Genomic DNA, 15,520 nt, shown 5'->3' on the forward strand with positions numbered 1-15,520 from the left:
AGGCTTACCCCTCGCACTACTGCTACAGTGGCAACTGGCAGTTCTGGCAAAGCCGTATAACCAGGGCTGCTGAGTCGGAGTCGGAGTCGGAGTCGGAGTCGGTCGGAGTCGACAGTTGTGACCGGAGTCGGAGTCGGAGTCGGAGTCGATTTTAGAAACCCGAGCCGGAGTCGGAGTCGGAGTCACCGAAAATCTGTCGACTCCGTAGCCCTGCTAGGTCTGCGGAGTAGAGTTCTGCACGGCTGCAATTTTCCACAGCCTAGCCGCCCCGCAGCCGTGGCTCCACAGCCACAGCCGCCACAGCCGTGGCAAACTGTGGGCAGCCAGCCGTCAGCCGGCCGTGGATACTTTCAATGAAATGCAACCAAATAGTATATAATAAGTTTTTAGTTGAAACATATAGCCAAAAGCACATTGCAATGGGCTATTGATTCTCAAGCTCATGAAGCATCATAGGTTAAGTGGTTGTGTATCTGGCTTTAGGCCGAAGGCCTGGCCTGAAGCCTGATGCGCAACGCATGCCTACACAAGCCCTTGCAAATGCAAGGGGTTAAGAAAGATGGTTAGGTAGGTACCTACATAGACAGAAAACATAAACAACGAACCAGAATAGAAGCACTAGCAGTGTAGACATCTAATGCCAAATCCTGAAGCATGGTTGTGGAACAGAACAACAGACCCTGATGCTTTTCATTATCAATGTTAGGTATGGAAAATGAAACTGAAGTTGATGGACTGTCAAACAGTGATTGTCTAGTCAAAACTCTTGCTTCTTTCTTACCTTGCATATTTTCTGGGGTGTGATATGCCAGGCTTGAAGCAGCCTTCTGAGCAAGTCTCAAACTAATTTGATATGCAAGGCATCAAAACACTAGTGAGCATCCAAGAAAGAAAAACATTCATCTATTTTGATTTTTCCAAATAATGATCTTCGCTCAAATCCCTAAGGACGTGCGAGCCACAATTGCCTCTTTCAATCAAAAATTTTACTTGAGTTTTAAATGACGTCAATAGCAAAGAAGTCGCAAAAAATTGTTTTGTTTCACTATAAACAGCCAAAAAATTTATAATTTATGAATAATAATGCAATAAAGTTAAAAACTTGCTCTCAAACAAAGATAAAGTATCAAATTTTTACATTTTTAGAAAAAGACGTCATTTTATTAGTAAAGTCAACAGCTCGCGTCAGAAATATTGTGTTCAGGGTTTTCACCGTCATGTGAATTACGTGTTCAGGGTTTTCACCATCATGTGAATTAACCGTAAGTAAGGTTCATGCTCACTTATAATCTAATTCCATTGGCTTCGTTGATCTGCATTTTCTGTTAGTGGTCACTCACACACCAGTTAGAACATAAAGCGCCAGTTTTATATTATGTAATTCAGTAGGCGGAACTATGGTCATGAGTACCCAAATATAGGAACGTTCCCATTTTTGGGAACGGAGTTCCCAAATATGGGAACGGGCGTTCCCATTTATGAGAACGGAAGGCAATTTTTTGGCCGTTCGCCCACTAAAACTCAAAAGTGCATCACGTCTCAAAAAAGTGCACGCTGATTGAAGTAGGGGCATTCCACGTCAAATCGAACAAAAATCGACTGTTTTGCACCTTACCATCAGCGATTTCATTATAAATTTGTGAGCGAGTTCCTGTGTCGCCCCGGACATTACATTGATGTTTTTTGTACATTCTGACCACAGGTCTTCTAAATATAGGGCATCAAATTTTTACAAAATGTTGCATCTTTATATTTTTGAACGACCATAACTTTGGTTGTACTTGTTTGATTTGAATGAAATAAACCTTACTGTTAAGGTAATTTCTTAAGCATTTGTTTAGAATTGCATCAACTTAAATATATGACCTTGAAATTTGCTTAACTCTGTTCTTAAGCACAAAAATTGAAATAGCAAAAAACACGCCACCTTCGATTTGGCTCATTTTCATATATCTTATTGCCTACCATATTCTTAACAACCTGTGAAAAAATTAGAGTGGGCTATTCATAAGTTTTGAAGAAAATGGCACATATGCAAACGTATGTTAGCACGCGCAGTGGAGGGGGAAGAGTGAATTTCGCCCCACCCCTCCTGTTTTTCGCCAATATCTCATAATATTGATGCGAAATTACTTATGGCTACCTGTCCAGAATTGAATTGCACATCTCATCGTGCAAGCAATAAGAAAATCGGTTCACAACTGTTCTAGTAATAGCGGTGTAAAGTGAACATCCTGTCGCCGCGGCGACGCGGCGACTCGGCAGCCGGCGCCGACCGCTACGCGCCGCCTGAATTGTAGACTGTGCCGGGACGGAACGGAACGGTTCCGTCTTTACATCGCGCTCCTTACCGCTGATTACGTTCGATTCGCGTCAAATTTTGTGAGAAGACTAAGAAATGTACAGGCAATCTTATGGTGAAAGAATTCTGAAAATAGGTTGGTAAACAATTGAAATATGAACGTGTAAACACAAAATTGTGACTGCTGCGTTTCCCGCGTCGGCCGATCCCGCCTCAGCCGGCGACATGTTACTCTTAGCAGGACTCTAACTGCCATATTTATTATCGGATTAACTAGAAATTCCCCATACATACTCAAAAATGTATGTTCTTCCGTATAGTGAAGATCAAAAGACGTGAAGATATCGTTGCGTGATAATGTTTTATGTTTTCGTTGAATTTATTTCATGATGCATTTCCACACGGCTCAAAATTCACCGCAAAATACCTACCGTTTGCCTGAGACACTTTTACAATGGAACGTGAATGCTTGACTACGATGACTATGCATTTCCATTCTCGCAGAGTTTGGGATATCACTAATCAGCAATCATTCATTTCAGAAAGTGTACACAAGCAAGCATGTCTTGACTCTGTCTTTCAAGGTCACGCGCGGTTGCGTGATGTTGATGCATGAAAACGGCGTTTGCCGCGAAAGTTATGAATGGCCCACTCCAATTTTTTCACAGATGGTTAGGAACATTGTGACGGACATAATATGTAAAAATTACTCAAATGGAAGGTGGCGTGTTTTTTGCTATTTAAATTTTTCTGTTTTAATTGAAGGTCAAATGCATTTCAAGGTCACTTCAATTTAATTTTATAATTAAAAATCAAAGCCTTATCGATTGCCTACAAGACCCTGTTAATATCATTTTGATACCAGAAAAGGAACCAGAGTTATAAGCATTTAAAAAAATGATGTGTGGCATTTTTGGCTGTATTCGATAACCTATATCTCGGCGATACGTTATCAAATTTCGAAAATATTACACGTAACTCAGTATTGAACCATGCCCAGTCTGCCTACAAATTTTCAGAAAAATCGTAGGGGATGACGGATTTCGGTGTTTGATTTGACGTGGAATGCCCCAGTATCTACTAAATCTCCATAAAGTTATCTTTAATCTGACCGTGGAACAAGGAAATTGACCGTGGAATGATATTTTTAATGATTTTTTAAAAATGACAAAATGTTGAAAATATGGGTTATACGACATTTAACATGCAATTTTAAGGAAAATGAAGCATTTTTTAGTTTGAGGTTAAGTATAGTAATTTTCGCCTGGTTATGAACTTTCATACTATCGACACCAGATGCTGACAAATGCAAGCGAAGACGCGGACGGTCCCGAGGTAATATTGTTGACTTTTGGTGTCGGGGCGGACGACCGCGTGGAACGTGAGTGAATTTACCGAACTACTGTTGTAAACTCAGTTTAAGCGGTTGAAAATTATCCAGCTGTATTTTATCAACCCTGAAAGACATATTTTATTTGGATGCTAGCTGTTAAGCATTGCTTTTAAGGAGCGTCATGAGCGTGGTTTTTGCCTTCGGTATTTTTAAGCACGATCGTTTTGGGGGAATTTCTTTTATGCAGGTCGCCCTGTGTGGCTTATTTATAATTTTTATGCTGATTTTGATCATTTCTCGTGCCCATCCTACCAGGCTTTTTGCCACTTACACTCATTAAGAAAGGAAAAAAGTAGATTTATATTGGGACTAGGTGTTTTGAGAGTGAAACATTTCAGCGTTCCCATTTTTGGATACTTACTTGTGCTCATCAACTATCAGTGTTAAACAGACAGGTGTTTTACATGCCTCCACCCTCGGCGCGGACGGTGTATATAGGTATGGAAGACCTTGTTGAACATCGCTGAGCGTTGTGAATTACGTAATCCTGCAGAGGGGGGCGTGCCCGTTGCGAGATCGACGGGAATAAAAGCGCAGAAGACCGGGCGAAACATGCGACGGTCTTGCCGGAAAGGTCATCTGATGATTGTTGCGTTAACAATAATTTGCGGCGTTGGACGTGATGCTTGTTAATGAAAAGAGCCCCTGAAAGCCGTCGGTGAAATCGTTCCCAATTTTGGGTACGCCGTTCCCATAATAAGGAACGCTTGCAGCGCCAGTGTACGAGAGCGTTCCCAAATTTGGGCTCGCGGCCCGGATGATGGACTGCTTTAGAAATAGGGGAACGATTTGAAACTACGATGGGCCTTACAATATCAAACTCTTTCCCAACAATATTGAGACAAATATCAGGCGGTTCACGATCGTTTTATATTTTTTGGACGTCATTTAACGGTTCTTTTTCTTGTTTTAAATAATGCCTACATGGCGTTCCCATATTTGGGTTTATCGTTCCCAAAGATGGGAACGAAAATGCGTTCCCGAAAATGGGTACGCTTGACCATAGTTCCGCCTACTGAATTGGACTTGCCGAAATTCCAGAAATACATCTAAGAGTTATTTTAGAAAATATTTTATGAAGCCTTTACCTGCCTTTACCTAGGCGTGATTTCTTTTTCTATTACCTGAAAGAATTATTGAACGCTCGTCTTCAATAGCTGTAAGGTGCTCTCCTAATGACCAGGTGAGATTGGTTTGAGAGGGATGTGACAATGCAACATGTTGCATTTTCTGAAACTGTCAAGCTCTTGATGATGAAGGAACAATTGGTACCTATAATTAGTATTCTGTACCAGAGTGCAACCCCCCCTACAGCAAATGGTAAAACCATTACAGGTTTTCAAAGGATTCACCACTTTCAATGTTGCTGGTCATCCTTTGCATGATTTTTACAGGCTAGACTGTTTATCAGAGTGTAAGATTAAGGATTTAAAATTTTATATTTGAGTACTTAAGATTGAGCTTGAAATCTCACAGCCGTGGCCACAGCCGTAGCCGTGTTCTTGGAGATATTTGCAGCCGCCCCGGCCCACAGCCGTGGGGCTGCAGCCAGCCGCGGCTGCAGCCGGCCGGTGCAGACCTCTACTGCGGAGTCGGAGTCGGGAGTTGGAGTCGGTCGGAGTCGACAATTCTGCCCGGAGTCGGAGTCGGAGTCGGAGCTGGTTTTTGAAAGCCGGAGTCGGAGTCGGAGTCGGAGTCGCCGAAAATCCATCGACTCCGCAGCCCTGCGTATAACTACAGTGGGGGGGGGGGGGGGGGAGTGACCCGCCCTCGGTTTACGCCAATAACCGTGCCCCGTTGCAGTTAGGGCTCCTGGATTTCCACGCCATGCTGGGAGAGGGGAGGGGTGGTTGAACCCCGCTCGGTCCAGCGACATGATTTTTTTGGGACAAACCTCATTCTAAATCAACCCTCGCATGTGTAGGGGGGGGGGGTCGGATGGACCCCCCCATGGTTTTTCGCGAATAACTCGCGTAAAAAGCGGCCGATCGCGACGAAACTTTCAGTACCCTCGCATTGATCAATTTCACACCTACCCTGAAAATTTCATGACCCTGACCCAAATGACCTTTGACCTGTGACCTCTTTTCCGAGACCATGTTTGGCCGGAATCGCGATTCCGCGTATGTCGGCTCGCATTAGCCGCGCGTTTGCAAGCTTTTCGTGGTTTCAAACGTTCAAACATGTGATTTGATGTTGCTCCCATGGCCCCATGCATTAGGGTGGGTGTCAAGGTCACCTGAAGGTCAGGTCAGGTCATTGACCTCTGGTGACCTCGGGTGACCTCGGTTCACTTTTTTTAGTTTTACATGTTTCTAGGCTAGTTTTTGGAGCTGAATTCGAATTTAGCAACCATTTGAACATTTACGAAGTAGTTTTGGTGACTTCGTAACATGTTACGAAGCTGTCAGAGGCGGTTGACACATACTACGAATACCCGTCACGACGCCTACTGGTTGACCTGACCTGACCTGACCCCACCTGGTCAAAATGCTTAAAGACATCATCTGTGATCAAAACTAACACGATATTCGTGATCAGCACCCCGAAAAACCCCTTAGCAGCCACACTTTACGACTTTCTAACAGGTCCCGATTTTCCCGACTTTGGGTCATTGACCTGACCTGGAAGGTCAACCAATGACCTAGGACCTTAACCCGGCGGCCGCTGGGCCTCCGCGCCACCCGCCGGCCGCTGGGGGGGCATAAAGTTGCCCCCCCCCTTTACTTCTGCGACGATATCGTCGCAACGCGAAGAGATAGAGAAGCGAAACTTTGCATACATCTTCCTGAATACCTAGCCGAGGTTGTGTCCAAATTTGGTGTCGATCCCATTTGAAATGACGTCACAGTGACGTCATAAGTGAAATTATAGATTTGCGACTCTCATATTCCTCACGATACATCACATATATGGGACCGAATATAAAGGGCCGATTATTGGTCAGAAACTAGATGGAAGTGTAGTAAGATGTTTTAGGATGACAGCAGGTGCTGTCTAGTTCATTTACAGTCGAGTTTCATGCTCAGCGTCATCAGAAACGGTCCATATCGGAAAACGACAAAACTTTATGACGTCACTGTGACGTCATCTTAGGTGCTACAACCACCAAACTTTCCTCAAACATTGCCTAGGTATTCATTTGAAGCTATGCCAAGTTTCACGTTCGTAGCTCATCAGGTTTCGGAGATATTTCACAAAACGTAAAGGGGGGGCAACTTTATGCCCCCCCCCCAGCGGCTCGTGGGTTAAAATTGGGTATCATCGGCTTCCTCTCGTCACGGGCAACACGTTCGTTTTTCCGCGAAGCTCTAGCTCGATCAGAGGCCAAACGGCAAGGGGGGGTCCAACCGACCCCCCCCCCCCCTACACATTAGAAGAGCTGGCAAACGCCGCACACATGCGAGGGTCAAAACACCGAGTTACAAGCATGACACACTGAACCGGAAAATGGCACCCGTGCGTGACCAGGGCTGCGGAGACGGCACTGTGGGAGACGCAATCGGAGTCGGAGTCGGCAGTTTTACCTGGAGTCGGAGTTGGAGTCGTTAACCCTCTAATGCCCACACATAGTTCCACGGTTCCTAAAATTAACACCTTGTGACATATGATTCATTTTGGGTCCCTTGTTCGAAATCTGATGTCAAATATTTTTTCGCAGTTCAAATTTCGGAAATAAATTTTGTATCAAATATGATACATTGGGCATTCCACTTGCTAATTTTAACCCTAGAACGCCTAGGGGGGGGGGTTGTATCAACCCCCCCCCCTGAGGTTTTTTCGAAGTGCACGCTAAACGGCTTGTCGTAGCGGGCTGAAATTTTCAATACCCTCTGGGGCAACCTTTGCGCATCTTTTGCCGAAAAAAATTGATCGGGTCATGTCAGGTCACGGAGTTATGACGTCATAAGAGGTACAGCCTCCGGCCGACAGTTACCAAACGTGTGCGCCGAATCCCTAGGTTTTCTGCCGGTGATACCCACATTGTTTGATGGATCATGATGAAACTTCCCATGCATGTTGGGGCAAGCATTGGCTATCGTGTGGTGCAAGAAAATTGACCGGGTCAGGTCAGGTCACGGAGCTATGACGTCACAAGAGGAACAGCGTCCGGTACTATTTTTGAAAAGCGCCCGAACCACTATTTTGCTAATTCTTGTCACCTCAATGGGAATATGCAGCAATATTAGCTTCTATAGGGAGCAAATGGACCTCCCAAATCCGAAAATACAATCAGATTTCAAAAATTTAAATTTTGATTTTTCGAATTTCTGCCGCCGACTGTGACCTTGCCGACTTCCGGTGCTCCCAACGCGCCATTTTTAGAGCTAGGGAAACGAAATACATACCAAACGATAGAGAATTGATCAAGGAACACGATAGTGAAGGTTTCAAGTCGATATCTCCCAACCGTTTTGCCGCAATCGCCGCGGAAAGTTGAAAAAGTTTGATTTTTTCGGAAAATTTGACCTTTGACCGGTCATAAGTAGGTCAAATGTTGACCTAGGACCAAAAAATATACCACCAATCGCGAGATCTCGTTGAGAGCAATCCGTTGGTTTTTTCCGCTAAGCTCTACGACCTTCCGTTTCGAAACGCCAGGGGGGGTCGTAACAACCCCCCCCCCCTGGTCGTTCGTGTTATGAGAAATGGCCTGGTCGTGCGAGGGTTAAGTGGTATCAGACCACACAGAAGGAAGTGAAGACATAGATGAGAAAATATATATTATTAAAAATTTCAGTGATAAAAGTGGCAGTTAAAATGTGTAAAATGCCAACAAGACATTCTTTACTGTGCACCTTTTATCAAAACATTTTCTTAATATTTCATTGGCATTCTTCTTGTATCAAAATGTCCTTTCAGTCGGTGCTTAGGGAACAACGCTAATCATAGGCATCTATTTACGAGTGCCTTCTATTCCTTCAATTTTTACGATACAGCGCGTTGCACTTGTGCAATTTTTCATAATTCAGACATGTGGGCCATGCTTCTCAAACGTAGATGCGTTATGCATACTTGATATATAAATGAAGACATTACAGTTGGCTCGCGGTAAGTGGTTGAAGTGAAGCAGTTCTGATGCAAAATGCTGGACAGCCTACCGACAGACCGGGATCAATGCCAAAGACGATGTTGGTTTATCTTCATGAAAGCCGGACAATCTCGGGTGACTGAAACCCTCAGCCTGTGAATCGTCAGTTAGTACTTTGACTGGTCGTGCGGTCCTGATGTCATCAGCGTCAGTATAACAGCCGCGCACTGACCAGTGCAGTAACCGTTGTACGTGTCAGACAACAAAGGTACAGGTAACTGTGCACTGATCGGCAGGAACTTGCACAATGTTCATTGACCTCATATGGAGGTGAGCATACGCATTACGCAATGCCGCACTTTAACTTTTATTCTTATGGTCAGTACAAAAGTAGTATCCATGTTTTAGTATAATCCTTCTTGTTCAGTGACACTCAGCTACCATAGTTGGCGGCATATGTCAATATATGACAACAAATGACATACCTGGCAGTGAAAATGTTTGCCAGGTGTCAGGCACCTGCTGGAACCTGGCAGCAGTGCATGGTTGCCTACTTCTTAGATAGGAAATCAAAGGAACCACGCCCTTCGGTCCTGAGTCTGTCTTCATGGCGAGCCCGTTTAGCCAGCTTCCTCTGAAGATGACGATATAGTTTTCCACTCCACATTCAATCTCTTACTACTGGGATGAACGGAGGAGATTTGAATCGCAAACAAATTGTGAATCGCTCTTCAATATGAATGAAAAATGCTGGCTGGCTGCTAATGCAATTCTTCATCCATGCCCAGCTAACACATAGACCCACAAGACATAAATAAGCCCGTCCACAACCCCTGTTGGAATATCGAAATTGTGCAAGAGACCGCTGAATCCTCCTGTCCCTAACATCAAGTCTCAAGTTTTTGTTTCACGAGTATAAATGCTCGCACGGATGATCGTTCCTTGAAATCAACAAGCTTAGTATGTCATTCCTAACGTGGTTTTAGAAGATATGGTCTGCTAGTGTCCTGCAGATCAAAAGGTTCACTATTGTCATCGTCAAACAGTTGCAAAACCATATTCCTATGAGCGTTAGAAAAGTCGAGATGAATGAGGCATGTAAGGCCACTCATAGAGAGCTAGATGTTAGAAGATTGACAAGGATGAGAGGCGGCATAAGCGTACCAATATCGTTATGATATTTTAAGTCTGGAGCGAAATAGTCTGGAGCAGGGCTGCGGAGTCGATGGATTTTCGGCGACTCCGACTCCGACTCCGGCTTTCAAAAACCAGCTCTGACTCCGACTCCGACTCCGGGCAGAATTGTCGACTCCGACCGACTCCAACTCCGACTCCGCAGACCTAGCAGGGATGCGGAGTCGACAGATTTTCGGTGAGTCCGACTCCGACTCCGGCTCGGGTTTCTAAAATCGACTCCGACTCCGACTCCGACTCCGGTCACAACTGTCGACTCCGACCGACTCCCACTCCGACTCCGACTCCGACTCCGCAGCCCTGGTCTGGAGCATCTGGCGCAAGAGGTGCGAACTTCACAAATTTATGCATCTTGTACCATCGGCATTTGCAATGACTCACAGGCCATTGCAATGCTTATCACCTGAGAAAACTATGGTATTGGCACACCGTATGTTGCAGCGGCGAAAATTTCATAGAAAATATTGGAGTGCTATGCCCACTGTATCATATCTAGTATCCCCCAAAATAGGGGTACATATCTTTGACCCTGAAATAGCTGCGATGTTTTGCAACATACTACACGGGCGTAGGAACGTCCTGAAAAGTGGGTGGGCCACCCTGTTGAGGGGCCTCCTTTTCCAGGGGGCCTCCTATTTTCAGGGGCCTCCAACTTTTTCATCGTACTGCTTTCAAGTATGACCTCCAAATCTAGCTTCTGAGATCGGGCAGATGTACCCAGGGGCCAGGGGCGTAACCGCTTAAGCGAACAGCGCGGAAAGTCCGCACTATTTTTAAAAGTTATTCCCCTCTCCGATTTTTTTCTTAGAATCTATTTGTCGTAAACGGCGCATGACCCCTGAAAACCCTTATACAAATTTCTTCCTGGTTTCCCAGGCGCCCCTAGCTCCATAGGCGCCCCTCTTTGGCATATATGTAAGCACCCTATAGTCATCATCAGAGACATCCCTATATGACCAACAGGCGCCCCTTGTTGCATAAAATGTGCCCTTGTCTTAGGCGCCACTCTTTTATTGACATTGAAGGCGCCTCTCTTTGCCATGCCGGCGCCCTTGTTTCGTATGAATGCACCCCTATGGCATTGATAGGCGCCCCTCTATTGCATGTGGACGCCTAGATACTTAGGCCTCGGAGGCGCCCCTCTATTGCATGTAGGTGCCCTTACTGCCTCAGAGCCGCTCCCCTTTGGCATGCAGACGCCCGTCTTTCGTACGGAGGAGCCGCTATGGCATTGATAGTCGCCCCTCAATTGCATGTCGACACCCCAGTAGGCATCATATGTACCGTCTTTTGCAATCAGACACCCCTATGAGCATCACAGGCGGCCGTATGGGCATCGCAGGCGCCATGGGCGTCGAAAACGGAGGGACAGGGATACGCGCCCCCCGGTTGAGGAATCCGAGGGGCAAATCCCCCAAAATAAACACCCGAGGATGCTTAAAAATGACTATTTGCAGAATAGTCAACTCCGACCGTCTCCGGATTCAACCCCGCAGTTGTGCAGACTTACACTACATTTCCAACTTCAAGGAAACAAGCTGCACGGTTGATGCAGGACCACAAAACTTAGAGGCTGCTTGACTCGGTGACCCGACCTTAGGTGTTCTGACCTCTTACATGCTACAAGGCTGTATTTTGGGACTGTATTTTGACAAATGTTTTTGCCATTTTTCGCGACGCTTCGCGCCGCCGATTCCTACAGCAGTCAAAAAGAGAGATTGTGGCTGTAATATCTCCCCTCCTCTTATACGGGCATGAATGCATTATGTATCAGATTCAGATTGGTGGCATGCGTCAACAATTGGTACACCCTAAAAGAAGAGCAGCGGCTTTGCCCCTAATTGTGTCAAATTGAATCGGACTTCAGATGTGTACTGCAAAAAACCGGCTTGTACGACTTTAAACACAGATAGTGCATTGGGCTAAGAGTGCGGCGACAATACCTACTTTTGGGTTTTAAGTCTGCCGATATGTCCCCCCCCCCAGTCAAAAATCCGTGGCGACGACCCTGGCAGGCGTCCTTCTCTTGCACACAGGCGGGCGCCCCTTTTCCTATGAATTCATATCAATTATCAACTCTCTTTCGCATGTAGGCGCCCTTATCACCTAAGCGCCGGCGTTGGACTCTTATATGCAGAGGGTGGCATGAGACTTATCAGAGCTAAAGCGATAGAGCTTGCCAGGCGCCTTCAGAAGCCCTGTGTGGTTCTTAGAGACCGCATGATGCTCTGAGACGCAGGTGGGGCCCTCGGAGTCGACAGTGTCAGTGTGGGATCTTCAGAGTCGCCGATGGGTGCCCGACAGATGTGGACCCTCAGGGACGCCGGTATGGGACATAAGAGCTCAGTGAGAGCTTGTGTGGTGCCTTCAGTGGTCTTTGGAGCCGTTAAACATCAACATGGTGCTCTCAGGCGCCGGTGAGTCCTCAGAGTCACCGGTGTAGGGCCTTCAGAGCTCAGAGATACTGGTGTGGGGCCCTCAGAGGTGTCGGTGTGGGTCCTTCTGATGCACCTATAGAGCCTTGAGATGCATAGGTGTGTGGCCCATTGAGGCGCCGGTGTGGGGCCCCCAGAGCCACCGATGTAGGACCTTAAGAGACACTGGTATGACCCTCAAAGGCGCCGGTGTGTGGCGCTCATAAACACTGGTGTGGAGCCATCACGGGCGGGTTGAGCCGTTAGAGGCCGGAAAGGGCCCTTAGATGCCTACAAAGAGCCTTCAGAAGCCGGCGTGGCACCCTTATTTTTTTTTTTATAAATTTAGTCCGAACCTTTTGATAGGAAGGATTCACAAGGACAGAGCCACCGCTAAGCGAAGCTTGTTGCGGTGACCCTGCCCTCTACCCTCCGATCGCGCAATTTCAGTTCTATGGCAGAATTTAATGTCCAAAGTTTAACGTGCGCACATAGCCGCGCACGGCCGGTCCCCTCACTGACTTCGCCTGGCTACGGCCTGCCACCAACCGCAACCATACCTGTCAGGAGGCCCATAAATGTCGAGCGCCCGTCGCGCTTCGAACCCGGACTGTTATAACCGGGAACGCGTGCTCTCACCACGCGGAGTCCAACGCTCTACCAACTGAGCTACGGGACCGGCATGGAGATAAGCGTGTCTACTTAGGAGCCCTTGAGGTGCTCCCATGAGCTCTGTGGGGCCCTAACAAGCCGAAATATGGCCCGAGTTTTTTTTTCAACGGCCAGTTGCCGCCACATGGCTCTTCGGGCTATTATTCTCAGGCGCCTCCTCTGCCTAGTTTGAATAGAAGGGCCTCTCAGATCATCAGTCTCGGAGGCCTGTTCTGGCCACCATCAGTCTCAGGGGCCTCCTTTGGCAAGTATTGATAGAAGGGCCTCTCAGACCATTAATCTCAGGGGGCTTTTGAGGCCAGTATAAATAAAAGGGCCTCTCAGACCATCAGTCTCAGGGGCCTCCTTAGAATAGTGTGGATAGAGGGGCCTCCTCAGATTCACTATATGACCTCTATGACCACCAGCATCAGGGGCCTCCTGTGGCCAGTATGAATATAAGAGCCTCTCTGACCATCAGTCTCAGGGGCCTCTTCTGACTAGTGTGGATAGAGGGCCCTCCCAGACCACTGGTTTCAGGGGCCTCCTGTGGCCAGTATGAACAGAAGGGCCTCACAGCCCATCAGTCTCAGGGGCCTCTTCTGCCTAGTGTGAATATGAGGGCCTCTCAGACCATCAGTCTCAGGGGCCTCCTCTGCCTAGTGTGAATATAAGGGCTTCACAGGCCATCAGTCTCAGGTGACTCTTCTGACTAGTGTGGATAGAGGGACCTCCCAGACCACAAGCCTCAGGGGCCTCCTGTGGTCAGTATGAATAGAAGGGCCTCTCAGTTTATCAGTCTCATGGGCTTCCTCTGCCTGGTGTGATTATAAGGGCCTCTCAGACCATCAGTCTCAGGGGCCTCCTCTGACTACTGTGTAGATGGAGGGGCCTCCCAGACCATCAGTCTCAGGGGCCTCTTCTGACTATTGAGGATGGAGGGGCCTCCTCTGACTAGTGAAGGTAGGGACTAGGGGGCCTCCCAGACCGCCAGTGTCAGGGGCCTCCCCAGACCACTGACCAGTGTGGATATTGGGGCCTCCTCAGATCCACTAGGGCCCCTCAGGCCATAAATCTCAGAGGCCTCCGCTGACAAGTATGGATAGAGGGCCTCCTTGGACCCACTAGGGTCCCTTGGAGTCCGTGCGTGGGGATTCGTGGAACTTATTTTTACCGAGTTTGTTTATTCTGGAAGGTGACGACGTCCTCTCAACTCGAGACGGGAGGGCCTCGAGTAAAAAGTGGGGGGGCCAAAACACATGGTTGGCCCCCCCCCCACCTCAAAAAGTGGGTGGGCACTTGCCCACCTGGCCCCCCCCGGTTCCTACGCCTATGACATACTATGATATATGTTGAACATTTGTCTCACAGTATACCAAGTTTCTTTCCAAATAACTAATTTTTTGTTTTCTAAATGCTTAAATTTACACTTCCATCTGAAATTGACTTTCAGCAAAGGACAAACTGACCCTCTTCAAAATCACTTGGTGGGAAATTGAGATATCATTACTTAAAATTTTTGCCACCAGGTGGTTGCCAAGACGTACCACTTCTGATACAGCAGGGTTTTCAACAATTTTTACCTCTATGATTAGCAGGCGAATTTTCTGCAAATTGACTTAGGGGAGAGTGGGGCAAAGCGGCCACCCGGGGCAAAGCGGCCACCCATTGTTTTAGCTCTACACAGCTGGGGTCAGTTCCAATTTATGGGTTTCAATAATACTTCTCTTCACGGTCGTTCGAATGCGCCAGACCGGGGTTTCAGGCCTATCACCATTGTTCTGTGAAACACGGAAATGCATTTCTTGCCAGGTTACCAACTATGTTTACAATTTTTAAATGTTATGTTATTCCATAACCGTTTGGAATTTTTATAAACGTTCTTGTCCATGCATTGCATGGTTATTGTACATGTATTCTACCAATTTTAATGTTTTTTACCCCACTAATAGGTAAGCTGGAATATTTTTGTCTCGGACGGTATGCGCGGGGCAAAGTGGCCGGGGCAAAGTGGCCACCCCCCAATTGGCCATAAGTTGCTTCCATCTGGATAAAAAACATTATTTATATTCAAATGTGTCGTCATGCATTCATCTTGGCCACTTTTCAGTTGCTTGAGTTACCAAATAATGCAATTAAATGTTTATTTTCATGAAAATCCTTTCTTTGTTTACCTACAAGTGGAAGATGATAAAGTAAACATCCATCCTCGCTTAACCTTGTCACCATCAAATGCCCTAGTCGTACACGAGGCAACTATTTTGTTTCTCATATCGGGACTTGAGAAGACGCCGGTGGCCACTTTGCCCCAGGGTATGGGGCAAAGTGGCCAATATGCATAGGTTTAAAGTTTTGTCAATATCTTTCATATGTGAACTCCTTTGGAAATAAAACGCAGTTGAAATAAAAGGCAACTTAAAGGGACCCTCCCACCTTCAAAAAAGTTAATGAATTGGCATAAAAGTGATGTAGCGTGAATCACAAAGAGCGAAAATGAGCATCTACCAAATTTTACGGGAAAATATTCACCCGTT

The sequence above is a fragment of the Amphibalanus amphitrite genome, unplaced genomic scaffold, assembly GCF_019059575.1.
Source record: "Amphibalanus amphitrite isolate SeventyFive unplaced genomic scaffold, NRLGWU_Aamphi_draft 000493F_arrow, whole genome shotgun sequence".
NCBI lineage: Eukaryota > Metazoa > Arthropoda > Thecostraca > Balanomorpha > Balanidae > Amphibalanus > Amphibalanus amphitrite.